Here is a 15,277-nt window from a genome sequence, read left to right on the forward strand (position 1 = left end):
GTGTATGCTGTTAGAAATTGAGAAATTGTGGTAATTTCCTATTATTCTAGTCGGGGATCCCTGGAATATCAGAGTTGTTTCCAATCTATAGCCACTGTTTTCAAGTCTACAGGGTCCCTGGGAGAAAGATGTGTATTAAATATTTGCACTGACAAATGGAAAACAAAAGGACTGCACGTTTTATTCTTAACTAGGACTTGGGCAGCAAACTTCAGGGTAGAAGACTGGAATGAGCTCAGCTGGTTCATGTGGAAATGTTGGTGTTTTGGAATCTAGTTAAGCTTAAATTGTTTCAAACTAAAGCAGGCCATGAGATGAACCCTTTTCATCTCCCCAGTTCCCAAGCACACCGAGATTTGCCCCGCATTTCACTCCTTTCTGTCAGTTTCCCCGGGTCATGTAACCAGAGCGAGCCCATTTGCTCTGGCTGACTGCTGATCTGGCCTTGGACACCTGCCCTGGCCTCTTCTGCCCAAGGGGTAGGTTTGGCCGTGGGTATCCCTGACAGTGGGGGAGTGACAACCTTCTCAACCAGTTCAGTCACATGGAAGAAGGAGAAAAGTGAGCTCACATCTGTGTGCTAACCTTTTAACAGTGATGCTGCCCAGTGACACACAGACCCAGTCAGTGTTCTCACATCTGCCTTCCTCCTTCCTGAGAATCAGGAGAAAGAAGAGCTCAGGCTTGGTTTCTCACCTCAAAAGACAGCACATAAAAACTTGCAGCCATTCTCAGAAGCATTGGTTTTCTGTTGGGTTGTTGCTTGTGTCAAGTCAGCCAGAGAGAGGTAGAGTAAAAACTGACTTGCTGAGAATTACACATAATCCATGTCACCCCCCAACTATGCATCAGCCTGCAGAGAATGACGTCTTACTCCTGAGATGCTCTTTCCTCTTGCTTAATGGTTCATGGCATGTTCTTCATTTTCCTCCTACCACTTTCAGTTTTTTTTCTCTTTTTCTGGCTTATTTTCCTGTATTTGGCCATTAAATGTTGATGTTCCACCAATCAGCCCTAGGCCCTTCTGTCATTTTTCTTTCCCTAAACAGTTAGAGCCATGTCCGTGGCCTCACTGATGGGCGAATCCAACATTTTCATCTCTACCCCAGCCTTTGCTCTTGAGAACTCCATCTGCTACTACCTAATTGTCTACTGGACGTCTCTACCTGGATATCTCAAAGGTATTCTAAATTCAGCATGTCCAAGATTTATTTCATATTCTTCCCCTGAAAATGCTGTTTGCTATCTTAACAAAAGGCATCACTGGCTGGGCATGGTGCCTCATGCCTGTAATCCCAGCCCTTTGGGAGGCTGAGATGGGTGGATTGCCTGAGGTCAGGAGTTCGAGACTAGCCTGGCCAACATGGTGAAACTATCTCTACTTAAAAAAAAAAAAAAAATGCTCAAAAAATTAGCTGGGCGTGGTGGTGGGTGCCTATAATCCCAGCTACTTGGGAGGCTGAGGCAGGAGAATCACTTGAATCCAGGAGGCAGAGGTTGCAGGGAGCAGAGATTGTGCCATTGCACTCCAGCCTGGGTGACACAGCAAGACTCCATCTCTAAACAAAAAGAAAAGTAAAGAAAGGCGTCACCACCCAAGCAATCATGCAAGTCAAAAACCTGGGACTTGTCCATGACTCTTTCTCCTCTCCTCCCTCACCAAATTCAGTCAATCACCAGGTCCCATTGATTGTTTTTAACCTTCTTCTATTGTGAACTATAACATACACACAGGGCTGGGCACAGTGGCTCACGCCTGTGATCCCAGCACTTTGGGAGGCCAAGGTGGGCAGATCATGAGGTCAGGAGTTCGAGACCAGCCTGACTAATATGGTGAAACCTCATCTCTACTAAAAATACAAAAATTAGCCAGGCAAGGTGGCGCACACCTGTAGTCCCAACAACTCAAGAGGCTGAGGCAGGAGAATCACTGGAATCCAGGAGGCGGAGGTTGTGGTGAGCCGTGATCGTGCCATTGCACTCCAGCCTGGGTGACACATCCCCCTCTCCCCAAAAAAAACCATACACGCAGAAAAATCATTGAGCAGTGCATCTTTTGTTGTTGTAATCAACAAAGCATAACCCTGTAACCAATATTCAGGTCATTAAATAGACCAATGCCAGCACTCCTAAAAGCCCTAATTGGCTATATTCCTCCCCCTCAAAAATGTTCCCTCTCTCCTGACTTTCATGGAAATCATTTTCTTACTTTTCTAAGATTGCACCCAAACTTGGTAGTTTAGTTTTCCCTGCTCTTTGAACTTTATGTAAATAGAACCATTTAGTTTGTTCTCTTTACTTGGCTGCTTTCAGTGTTGTAAATTTTATGAGATTCACCTGTGTTTTATGGAGCTGTAGTTTGTTCATTAGACATTGCTGAATAATACTGTACTATGAATCTAACACAATTGTATTCACTCTCTCTCTTTTTTTTGGAGACTGAGTTTCACTCTTTTCACCCAGGCTGGAGTGGCTTGATCTCAGCTCACTGCAACCTCCGCCTCCTGGGTTCAAGCAATTCTTCTGCCTCAGCCTCCCAAGTAGCTGGGACTATAGGTCCACACTACAACACCCGGCTAATTATTGTATTTTTAATAGAGATGGGGTTTCACCGTGTTGGCCAGGCTGATCTCAAACTCCTAACCTCAGGTGATCCACCTGCCTTGGCCTCCCAAAGTGCAGGGATTAGACATGAGCCACCATGCCCAGCCTTCACTCTCTTTCTGATGGATATTTGTCTCCAGTTTACAGCAATTATGAATATTGCTGCTATGAACATTTTTTTTTGTATCTTCAGTTTTACTTAGTAATGCCAGACTATTTTTCAAAGTGGTTGCACTAGTTTAGATTCTTACCAACAATGTGTGAGAATACCTGCTTATCCACCTCTTTGCCAAGGCTTAGAATTGTCAATCTGTTAAATTTTATTAACCATTCTGGTCGGTACATAATGGGTTTTTGTGTGTAACTGAGGTGTATGTCATACACAATAAAATGTGAAAATGTGCAGCCTAAAAGAATATTTTACATATAAATGTATCTATCTAACCACTACCCAGATGAAGATATAGAGTATTTCCACCACCCTAGAAAGTTCTCTCATGCTCTTTTCCAGAAAGAAGCTGCTATTCTATCCACACTGTTTTGACTTTGGCCACTATACATGTGTTTTGCTTGCTTTTGAACTTCATGTAAATGAGCTCTGACAGTATGGACTCTACTGTGTCTGGCTTCTTTTGCCCAACATAATGGTTTTTTTTGGCAATTGATCCAAGTTGTTGGTTACTCTTTTTTTTCTTGCTGAGTTCTGTTGTATGATTATATTACACTTTATTTATTTTCTTATTGATTGTTTCTAGGTTTTGGATATTGTGACTTAAGCTGCTATGAATATTCTTATATATACTTATTTCTCTTGGGTATATATCTAGGAGTGGATTTCTGGGTCATGGGGTAGATGAGTATTTAACTTTATTAGAAATGACAGAACAGTTTCCCAAAGTGGTTGTACTAATTAACACTCCACATTGGTTTTAATTTGCATTTCCTTGATTACTAATGAGGTTGAGCAGCCTTTTATATGTTTTTTGTTTTGGCCATTTGTATATCTTCTGTTTGAAGAGCTCATTGAAGTCTTTTGCCTCATTTTCTGGTAGGCGTTCTTTGTTTTATTGGTTTATATAACAGATAAATATATTGGTCCCCTCTCCTCCCTGCCCCATATCTGTGTTGCAGCTGTCTTTTACTAGCTAGTGGCTAGCCTTTTTATTCTCTTAAAGGTATCTCTTTGCTAACAGAAAAATTTTTAATTTTTGTTTTTAATTATTACAGATACATAATAAAACATATTTATGGGGTAGATGTGGTATTTTGATGCAAGCATACAATACATAATTATCAAATTAGGGTAGAGTACCCCATCACCTGAAGCATTTATTTCTTCATGTGAGGAATATTCCAATTCTAGTCTATTAGTTATTTTGAAATATAAATTACTGTTAACTGTGTTGCCCTTTTGTGCTGCTGAACACTAGACTTACTCGTTCTTTTTAACTGTGTTTTTGTACCCATTCACCAATCCCTCCTTATTTCCCACTTCCTTTCCTGTCCTCTACTCTGTCTACATGGGTTCAGTTTTTTTCTTTAGCGCCCTCATATGGGTGAGAACATGCAATGTTTGTCTTTCTGTGCCTGGCTTATTTCACTTACCATGACGTCCTCCAGTTTTATTCATGTTGTTGCAAATGGCAGGATTGCATTCATTTTGATGGCTGAATAGTACTGCATTGTGTACAAGTACCACATTTTCTTTATCCATTCATCTATTGATGGACACTTAGGTGGAGTCTGTATTTTGGCTGTTGCGAATAGTGCTGCAGTAAGCATGGGAGTGCAGGAATCTCTTCAGTGTACTGATTTCCTTTCTTTTGGGTGTATACCCAGCAGTGGGATTGCTGAATCACTCGGTAGTTCTATTTTTAGTTTTTTTGAGGAACGTCCACATAGCGCTTGTACTAATTTACATTCCCAACAACAGTGTACAAGGGTTCACCTTTTTCCACATCCTCGCCATCATCTGTCATTGCCTTTTTGATAAAAGCCATTTAAGCTGGAGTGAGATGATATCTCATTGTAGCTTTGATTTGCATTTCTCTGATTAAAGAAATTCTTAATTTTACTGTAGTTGAACATTTCTGAGTTTTCCTTTGTAGTCAGGGGTTTTTGTATCCCTGTGTGAAGATAAGCTGCCTTATTTTCTGCTGTTGTTTACCTTTCACATTTAAATCAACAGTCTCTGGAATTTGTGTGTGTCTGGTGTGAGATGGGGTACTTTGTTTTCCTAGATGACATGATGATGTTGATGACGATGATGCTGCTGCTGATGATGCTGTTTAGTTCCATTTATTGAAAAGGCCATCCCCTCCTGCTCTGTAGAGCTTCCTTGGTCACAAATCAGGTGATAGTGTATACAAGGATTTGCCTGCCTCTTCTATTCCTGGTTTCCTGAGAGTCTTTCAGAGCGGGGTGTTGGCCCGGTCAAAACTATTTTCATAGTAACACTTAGTGATTTTTTTTTGCCTTAGACTCACTCTCTCACAAGTGTATGATAGGGTTTTCCAGAGGCCACATGAAATGCAGTGTTGCAACAGATTGAATGCAGAAGCAGATAAGAGAACCAAGCTGTCTCCCAAATAAAGGAGATTTCCGAAAATGTCAAACGGTGCCACTCTTCTCACTCAGTTTTTTTGTTTTGGAAAACAGTTATTTTTTTATTAAAGTGTTACTTATGTTAGCATATAATATATTTCTTATTTTTAAATGAATGAATTGGTATTAAAACCTTTTTCTGTTTTGGCCGGGTGTGGTGGCTCATGCCTGAAATCCCAGCACTTTGAAAGGTTGAGGCAGGCAGATTGCCTGAGGTCAGGAGTTCCAGACCAGCCTGGGCAACATGGTGAAACCCTGTCTCTATTAAAAATACAAAATTAGCGGGATGTGGTGGCACATGCCTGTAATCACCAGCTACTCGGGAGGCCTAGGCAGGAGAATTGCTTGAACCTGGGAAGCAGAGGTTGCAGTAAGCCAAGTGCCACTGCACTTCAGCCTGGGTGACAGAGGGAGACTCCTTCTCAATAAATCAATAAATTAATTAATTTTCTGTTTCAATTTCTAATGTGATAAATATAATAGCTGTAACCCATGTTAACTAAAGCATTTTAGAATCTCAATAGTTTGCAGGAATGTCAAACCAGAAAGTTTGAGAATCACTCGTCTAGTTTTATGTCTTGCTATCCAGTGGAGAGACATGGAAGGTGCCTTCACAACATTCACATTCTAGAACAAATGAACCTGAAGTAGGAACCAAAGAAATGACTGAAGAAAACTATGCTTATGAAGAAAGGGGGCAGGAAGAGAAGCAAAGGAAAAAAATAAATGTGTACTTTTTATGTTTTTGCCAAATTTAAGGCAAAGAGATTCTGACAGAATTTCAAAGATTTCAGATATAAAGTAAGTATCCTTCAAGCACGGTGAGGATTGGTTGTCTGGGGTAATGAAGTTTTTTAAAAATCTGGGTGGCAATGTTTTAAAACGAATACCACATGTGGACAGGGGTATGGTTAAATTGGCACTCCTACACATTTGAAGTGGGAACATAAATTGTTTTACTTTTCTAGATGTAAATTTGACAATTCTACTTCATGTATAGCTTAAGAACCTTACTAAGGTTTCTCCCAGGCATGGTAGCTCACGCCTGCAATCCCAGCACTTTGGGAGGCTGAGAAAAAAGCGGATCACTTGAGGTCAGGTGGATTACCTGAGGTCAGGAGTTCCAGACCAGCCTCATGATCAAACTTCATCTCTACTAAAAATAAAAAAATTAGCTGGGTGTGGTGGTGCATACCTGAAATCCTAGCTACTTGGGAGGCTGAGGCAGAATTGTTGAACCCAGGAGGCAGAGGTTACAGTGAGCAGGCATTGTGCCACCACACTCCAGCCTGGGCAACAAAGTGATACTGTTCAATCAATCAATCAATCAATCAATCAATCAATCCTTACTAAGGTTTCTTATACCCTTCCCATCCCCTTCCATTCTTTGTGCTATTGTCATACCTTTTACTCCAGTGTGTTACAAAACTTATATGCATTATTATTTTTGCTTTAAATAACTATCTTTTTAAAGCTGCTATTTCTTTAATTCACAATGTTGTGCAACGATCGCCACTAATTGCAGAACATTTCCATCACACAAAAAGGGAACTCCTGTACCTGTTAGCAATCACCTTCAATACAAGAGTCTTTTAAAGAGATTAAAAAAGAAAAAAAATTCTTATTTTCACTTCCACATTAGCTCTAGCACTTCTCAATCTTTTGTGAAGATCTAAGTTTCCATTTTAAATCACTTGCTTCCTGCCTGAACAACTTCAACATTTCTTGTGGAGGTCAGCCGGCAACAAGTTCCAGTAGGCCTTTCTTTTTTGAGACAGTGTCTCGCTCTGTCACCCAGGCTAAAGTGCAATGTGGCTCAATTACAGCTCACTGCAGCCTCAGCTTCCCGGGCTAAAGCGATCCTCTCACCTCAGTCTCCAAAGGAGCTGGGAGCACAGGCGCACACCACCATGCCTGGCTGATTTTTGTATTCTTTGTAGAGATAGTGTTTTGCCAAGTCACCCAGGCTGGTCTCAGACCCCTGCACTCGAGCAATCCTCCTGCCTCAGCCTCCCAAACTGCTGGGATTGCAGGTGTTGGCCACTGCACCCAGCCCCAGTAGGCTTTTTTAAAACCTTAAAGGTGTCTCTCCAGGCCAGGCACAGTGGCTCACATCTGTAATCCCAGCAATTTGGGAGGCCAAGGCAGGCAGATCATGAGGTCAGGAGTTTGAGACCAACCTGGCCAACGTAGTGAAACCCCGCCTCTACTAAAAATACCAAAATATTAGCCAGGTGTGGTGGCATGAGCCTGTCATCTCACCTACTTGGGAGACTGAGGCAGGAGAATCACTTGAACCTAGAAGGCAGACGTTGCAGTGAGCCGAGATCATGCCACTGCACTCCAGCCTGGGCAAAAGTGAGACTCCGTCTCAGGGGGGAAGAAAAATTAAAGAGGTTTCTCCATTGTATATTGATTTGCTAAATTTCTGATGAGAAGTCTGCTGTCATTCTTATCTCTGTTACTCTGTACATGATGTGTATTTTTCTCTGCCTGCTTTCAGGATTTTCTCTTTATTATTGGTTGTCAACAATGTGATGATGATGTGCCTTGGTGTGGTTACCTGTGTAGTTATTCTCCTTGGGATACTTAAATATGCGGGCTTATAGTTTCCATCAAATTTGGAAATTTTCTGGTCATTATTTTTTACGATCTTTTTTCTGTTCTCCCCTTTCCCTCTTTTCTGTGGCTCCAATTAACATATATGTCAGAATGTTTCTATTTCTAACAACTGCCTTTGTTATAATTGATGCTCTATCAATTTTTCCATTTTTCTTTCTGTCCTCATTTTGGACAGTTTCTATTGCTGTCTTGAAGTTCACTGATGCGCAGTGTCTCAACTACTGTTAATACCATCATTGTACTTTAAAATTTATTCCCAACTCTAGATGTTCTGTTTGGGTCTTTTAAAAATATCCCTTCCAGTTCTCTTCCCATTATGTTAACCATCTCTTCTACTTTTTTGAACTGAGAGCATATTTATAATTGCTGTTTTCATGTCTTTGTTAATTCCATCATCTCTGTCATTTCTGGATCTAGTTCTGATGACTGTTCTCCTGATTATGTCACTTTTCCTGGTTTTTTGCATTCTTGGTCATTTTATTGAATGCCTAACGTTGTGAGTTTTGTGATTTGGATTTTATATATTCCTTTAAATAGCACTGGACTTTGCTCTCACACTCAGGTAAGATTCTTTCAATCAGCTGTGTGAGAGAAATCTTTAAATCTTCCAAGACTTGCTTTTTCATTGTTAGAGTAGGTCCAGAGCAGCGTTTAACTTAGGGCTAACTTAGCCTCATTACAAAAGGCCATGCCCTTTTGATGCCCTTGTGTATACTCTGGCTAATGGCAACACAGACGATTCCAGCTCTGTGTGAGTTCCAGGAATCGTTTGGCCTGCTCCTTTCCAGTGGGGTTCTTGTCTCTGGCCTCAGGTGCTCTCCTCTCATGCATGTGTAGATCAGGACTCAACCTGACTTCAGGAGACTCCTCCACCTGCCTCTGGAGTTCTGTGTACAACTACCACCTCTCTGGTACTCCGCCCCAAAAATTATGATAATCTTTCCTCCCCACCAATCCCCATCTTGTCCTCTCAATTCAGTAAGACACCAGGCTTTATTTGGGTTTGCCATTCCTGCTCTGCAGCCTGAAAACCATCTCCAGATGGTAACCTGGGGCAACCATACAGCCAGCAGGTTTGTTTCCCACCTTTCAGTGACAACAGTCTTGCGTTGCCTGTCACCCAATGCCTACAAATTGCTATTTCATATATTGTCCAGCTTTCTAGTTGCTTAAAATAGCAAGGTAAATCCAGTCCTTGTTATTCCATCACTGCTGGACAGAATATATATTCAAGTACATATTCAAGTAACAGTTTTCTCAATTTCGTGTCTTGTTGTTGCTGTTTTGAGACAGGGTCTTACTCTTGCCCAAGCTGGAATGCAGTGGCTCATAACTCACTGCAGCCTCAAACTCCTGGACTCCAGGCATCCTCCCACCTAGGCCTCCCAAAGCGCTGGGATGACAAGCATGTGCCTGCCATTACGCCCTCAATTTGGTATCTCAAGGCTTAGTCTTCATCGAGCTCTACCTCTTTATAACACCAAACAATATTTTTCCTCCTTTTTTCTTGGAATGTGCTCTGCTCTTCCCAGTTTGACACTAAACTCCTAATTCTCCCATCTCTTTACGATTTCTGATTCTTGAATCCTGAAAGTTTTAGAAAAGTTTAGGCAAGTTTCCAAAATCCTATTCTTGCCACATTTTCTTCTACAACTGTGTAGGATCTCACCCTGTGCAATTTCAACAAGTCCCACAAATTCATTCGTGACCTCTTTTGGAGTAACTCTTAACAGAAGTACTATGCAACTGGCCTTGGGCCTCTTCACTCACAGAGGGGGAAAATGGTGAATACAAAATATAATTTCTACATTTTAAAGTGTGTGGAGGTGGGTGTGTGTATGTATATAAATATATATATGTGTGTGTGTGTGTGTGTGTGTTTGTTTTGAGCAGAGTCTTGCTCTGTCACCCAGGCAGTTCAGTGGCTCAATCTTGGCTCAATGCAACTTCTGCCTCCAGGGTTCAAGCAACTCTTGTGCCTCAGCCTCCCAAATAGCTGGGACTACAGGCACATGCCACCACGCCCAGCTCTAATTTTTGTATTTTCAGTAGAGGCGGGGTTTCCCCATTGGCCAGGCCGGTCTCAAACTCCTGGCCTTAAGTGATCCACCGGCCTCAGCCTCCCAAAGGTGCTAGGATTACAGGTGTGAACCACCACACCAGCTATATAAATACTTTTGTACACATACAACCAGAGGAGAAAAACAGAAGTTAATTTGCTTAAAGTATTAAGAATCATGATCTGTTTTATGGATAACATTTTATTTTTCTGTATTTTCAATATACATGCACGCGTGTGTACACACACACACTCAAAATCCTATTTTTTAAGTCTGTATTTCTAGCTCATAACTCCAGCTGTTTTTGCAGGCCAGAATCTCACACCACCATTTTCAGAAGCAAGTCACATGTCTTCCACCTAGAGCCTGTCTTTCTCCCTCTGTGCCAGTTAATGATACCCGGTCCTCCCATAAGCTTCAGAGTCATTTCAACATGTTCTTCTGTTCCCACATCTAGTCAAAAATCCTACCGGAAACAATACATTTCAATCCATGAGAAACAATATTATTACAGAGGGCTTTACAATAATGATCTCAAAAGAGCACTAAAAAGCTAGCAAAATGAAAAACCCCCTTTTTCCAGGTCAGAGATGTAAGGAACATCTGCAAGGAGGAAGCTGTACCCTTGGCATAGAAGCAGCTTGTTCCTGGGGAAAAGAGGGAGATTTGGAAGAGCAGGTCAAAGTTGGACAGTAAGCCAAGGGGGGAAACTGCTGAGCAGAATCAAGAGGCAGGGGACTTGAGCCTGCATTTTGGGGGTACCCATAGAGGACAAAAGGAGAAACACGTCATAAACCCAGCTTCAAGTGGCGCTTTGGCATAAAGTAGTTTTGCTGCCCAAACTGGTATTTAATATTGGTTGAAATGAAAAAGACACACCAGCCATCAACTTTTTACCACATAATTAACCAGCTCTGAATAGTGAGTCTCACGTCTTTTTACTTTAATGCTCTTTTGAAAATGTACGGAATTCAAAAGTCACAAAATAGTATGGACCTTGAGAACACTGTGCTAAGTGAAACAAACCAGTTACAGAAAGACAAATACTACATGATTCCACTTGCATGAGCTGTCTAGAGCAGTCCAACTGATAGACTCACGAGGGCAGGAGGAAGTATCAAGTACTTGTTTAATGACTATGAAAAGGTTTTGGAGACTGGTTGTACGATATGAATATACTTAACACTACCGAACTGTATCCTTAAAAATGTTTTAAGGTAGTAAGTTTTGGTATATGCATTTTATCAAAATTAAAAATTTAAGTCACAAATTAGTATAGAAAGTATCACCCAATTGTGCCTTCTGGCCACCTAGTTCCACTCCTCAGAGACAGCCGCTGTTAGGATATAGTCTCATCTTTCCAAATATATTATATCTATATATGTTTGCAAATATATGCCTTTTGAGATAAAACACACCCATACACAAATAGTACCATATTACATGTAGTGTTCATGCACTTTGGTCTTTTCATTTACTATACCTTAGAGACCTTACTAAATTACTTCATATCAAGCTGCCTTACTCTTAAGAGCTGCTACTAATCCACTGTATGATTTTACCAGTTCCCTACTTATGAGTAATTAGGTTTCATACGAACTTTTGTGCTTACAAACACAGCAACGAACACCTTCGTGCTATTTTTAACCCCTACATATGCAAGAGTGTGTGTAAATATATGTTATATGCCTAGCATAAAACTGCTAAAACAAAAGTTATGTGCATTCTTTATGTGTGACTGCATGTATGCATGCTATTTTTATTTACATAAAAATGTGTACTGAAGTATGGGATACATTCAGAACAGTACATAATTCTTAAGTTCATAGCTCAATGAATTTTCCCAATATATTTCCACCTAACACAAGACAAAAAAAAAAAAAATCAAGATTATAAGCCTCCAAAAGCCCCTCACATCTCCATCCAGTGAGCTCCACAAGAGTAATATTACCCTGACTTCTAATACAACCATTTTGTCTGTTTTTGAACATGTATTTCTGTGTTTGGCTCTTTCACCTAACATTATGTTTGTGAGTCATTCATGTTGTCTGAATTGTAATTCATTCATTCTTATTGCTCTATAGTATTCCAGTATGTAAATACATCACAACTTATCTAAACTTAACTATACTACACAAGGTATGTGTATTCTTAAATTTTAATAAATATTATTCAATTGCTCCCCATAGAGTCTAGAATCTTACCATTAATATATGGAAGTAGCTATTTTCCTACATCTTAGCCAACAGCTAATCAAAGTTCCTAATCTTGGCTAATCGGATATTTAAAAAATGCTTTTAGTACAGTTTTGGTTTGCTTTTCTCTTACAACAACTGAAACTGAGGAACATTCCAAACATTTATGTATGAAAGCCACTTGTCTTTCCTTTGAACTGTCTTTAACGTGCCCACTTGTCTAATGAGCTGTTGGCCTTTTCTATCAGCAAGCGATCCTGCTTTGTAAAGGAAATTAGCCCTTTGAACAGGCTGCATGGCAACTACTTTTTCCCAGCTTATCACTAGAGTCTCAATTTTGTTTACACTAGAGTTTTTGCCATGTCTAGATTGTCTGTTTTTGTTTTTGTTTTTGAGACAAGAAGTCTCGCTCTGTCGCCCAGGCTGGAGTGCAGTGCAGTGATGTGATCATGGTGGCTCAGGCCTGTAATCCTAGCACTTTGGAAGGCCAAGGCAGGTGGATCACTTGAGGTCAGGAGTTCAAAACCAGCCTGGCTGACATGGTGAAACCCCTGTCTCTAATTAAAAAAAAAAAAAAAAATTAGCCAGGCGTGGTGGCAGATGCCTGTAATCCCAGCTACTCGGGAGGCTGAGGCAGGAGAATCTCTTGAAACCGGGAGGTGGAGGTTGCAGTGAGCCGAGATCACACCACTGTACTCAGCCTGGGTGAGAAAGAGACTCCATATCAAAAAGAAAAAAGAAAAAAAATGTGAGTAGCAAGCTAGTTCTCTTTTTTCCAAATGGCTACTCAGTTCATCCAACACTATTTACTAAAGAATTCACTATTTTCATCATATACCACTGTTGACCACACAAAACATTCCTATAAATGAGGCTTCTTTAGTGCTCTCAACTCTGTGCCAGTGAGCTGTTGCTCAAATTGGTTTGGCATCAGCATACGCTTTAATATTTGACAGCACTAATACCACCTTCATGAACAGTTTCATAATTTTTGTGAAAATTTTCATTTTTATTCTTTCATGTAAGAATCAAGTTTTAAAAGCCTATTGAGATATTAAGATTACTTTAAATTCACAAATTATATGTGTGTGTGTATATATACATATACACATATATTTTTTACTATATATATATACGTAAATATATATTTTTTCCTCCCCCAGAGGTGGCATCTCACTATATTGTCCAGGCTTGTCTCCAACTCCTGGCCTCAAGTAATCCTCCCACCTCAGCCACCCAAAGTGCTGGGTTATAGGCGTGAGCCACTGTGCCTGGCCTATTTCACTAAATTTAAGAAGATGCATGGTTATTTTATGCCAATTGAAAGAGCTTCTTTAGACTTAAACGCTTCTGTTTTCATATCACATTTGACTTGTGCTTATAATGAAAGGAAAGTTATGTAAAATAAATTGGTTAAAATGCTCCTAACCTATCTTCATAATTACCACATGGCCAGAAGTACCTGGAAGATGTCATTAGTTTTAAGGCATACCTTAACTTTAGAAATCATAAAATGTTTAAAAAAAAAAAAAAGTGTCTAACAATATAAAATTCAGCAAATTGGAGGGGATGCTGACATCTTATCAATGTGAGAGCTATCCTATTCAAGAACAAAATGTTTTAGCATTTATTCAATTCTTTTATGAGCTTCCGTAAAGTTCTATAATATTTTTTAGAAGTATCTTTCATTTTCTTGTTAATTCTTGTGAATTAAGTTTATCTTACTTCTTCTTTGTAGAGATAGGGTCTCACTGTATTGCCCAAGCTGGTCTCAAACTCCCGGGCTCAAGTGATCCTCCCACCTTGGCCTCCATCCCAAAGTGCTGGGATTACAGGCACGAGCCACTGTGCCTGGCCAGTTTATTTCTAAGTAGAATTTTTTCCTTCAAAAATTCTGTTTGGAAAATGTGCAAAACCTTTATACAGTAAATTATATAACAATATTGAGAAAAACATTAAAGATAAAAACACATGGAGAAATCATGTTTATGAATCAGAAGATTCAATGGTATAAAGATTTCAAATTCCCATTACAGCAGGCGTAACTAAAAACAAAACAAAAAAATGTCCATTATTCCAAACCGATTCAACACAATTCCAATCAAAATCCTAACAGGTATTCTTGTGGAACATCACAGCTGGTTCTAAAATGTATGTGGAAAAATGCACATGGCCCAGCGCCACACATAACCAAGATTTATTACCCACTGGATAGCAAGACATAAAACTAGACGAGTGATTCTCAAACTTTTTGGTTTAACATTCCTGCAGACTATTGACATTCTAAAATGCTTTAGTTAACATGGGTTACAGCTATTATATTTATCACATTAGAAATTAAAACACAAAATTAATTAATTTATTGATTTATTGAGGAGTCTCCCTCTGTCACCCAGGCTGAAGTGCAGTGGCACTTGGCTCACTGCTTCCCAGGTTCACTCCTGCAGCCCAGCTGGAGTGCAATGGCACCATCTCCGCTTACTTCAACTTTTGCCTCCTGAGTTCAAGTGATTCTCCTGCTTCAGCCTTCGGAGTAGCTGGAATTACAGGTGCACACCACCATGTCCAGTTAATTTTATATTTTTAGTAGAGACAGGGTTTCACCATGTTAGCCAGGCTGGTCTGAAAGTAAGCTTTTTTTTTTAAAGATGGGGTTTTACCATGCTGGCCAGGCTGGTCTTGAACTCCTGACCTCAGATGATCCACCCACCTCGGCCTCCCAAAGTGCTAGGATTACAGGCGTGAGGAAAGTAAACTTTTTAATGTAACTAATGATTCCATTTAAAGACCTTTTATTCTGGCCGGGTGCAGTGGCTCCTGCCTGTAATCCCAGCACTTTGGGAGGCCGACGCGGGCAGATCACGAGGTCAAGAGATCAAGACCATCCTGGCCAACCCTGTCCCTACTAGAAATACAAAAATTGGCCGGGCGCGGTGGCTCAAGCCTGTAATCCCAGCACTTTGGGAGGCCGAGGCAGGTGGATCACGAGGTCAAGAGATCGAGACCATCCTGGTCAACATGGTGAAACCCCGTCTCTATTAAAAATACAAAAAATTAGCTGGGCATGGTGGCACGTGCCTGTAATCCCAGCTACTCAGGAGGCTGAGGCAGGAGAATTGCCTGAACCCGGGAGGCGGAGGTTGCGGTGAGCCGAGATCACACCATTGCACTCCAGCCTGGGTAACAAGAGCG

At 40.6% G+C, this 15,277-nt stretch overlaps 2 long non-coding RNA genes across 2 annotated transcripts in view; one reads left to right on the top strand and one right to left on the bottom strand.

Annotated features, from left to right (window-relative positions):
- Positions 1-7,967: 7,967 nt before the first annotated feature.
- LOC116544931 lies at positions 7,968-9,670 on the bottom strand. Its single transcript, XR_004266105.1, has 2 exons — positions 9,312-9,670; positions 7,968-8,208 (listed from the first exon to the last, which is right to left on the bottom strand). It is a non-coding gene; the product is annotated as an uncharacterized LOC116544931 (long non-coding RNA).
- Positions 9,671-14,824: 5,154 nt separating this feature from the next.
- Positions 14,825-15,277, top strand: part of LOC116544932 — a 10,097-nt gene continuing 9,644 nt past the window's right edge. Inside the window, exon 1 of the long non-coding RNA XR_004266106.1 lies at positions 14,825-14,835. This is a non-coding gene — a long non-coding RNA (uncharacterized LOC116544932). The remainder of the gene's footprint in view (positions 14,836-15,277) is intronic.

The sequence above is a fragment of the Sapajus apella genome, unplaced genomic scaffold, assembly GCF_009761245.1.
Source record: "Sapajus apella isolate SASKATOON/1434 unplaced genomic scaffold, GSC_monkey_1.0 scaffold237, whole genome shotgun sequence".
NCBI lineage: Eukaryota > Metazoa > Chordata > Mammalia > Primates > Cebidae > Sapajus > Sapajus apella.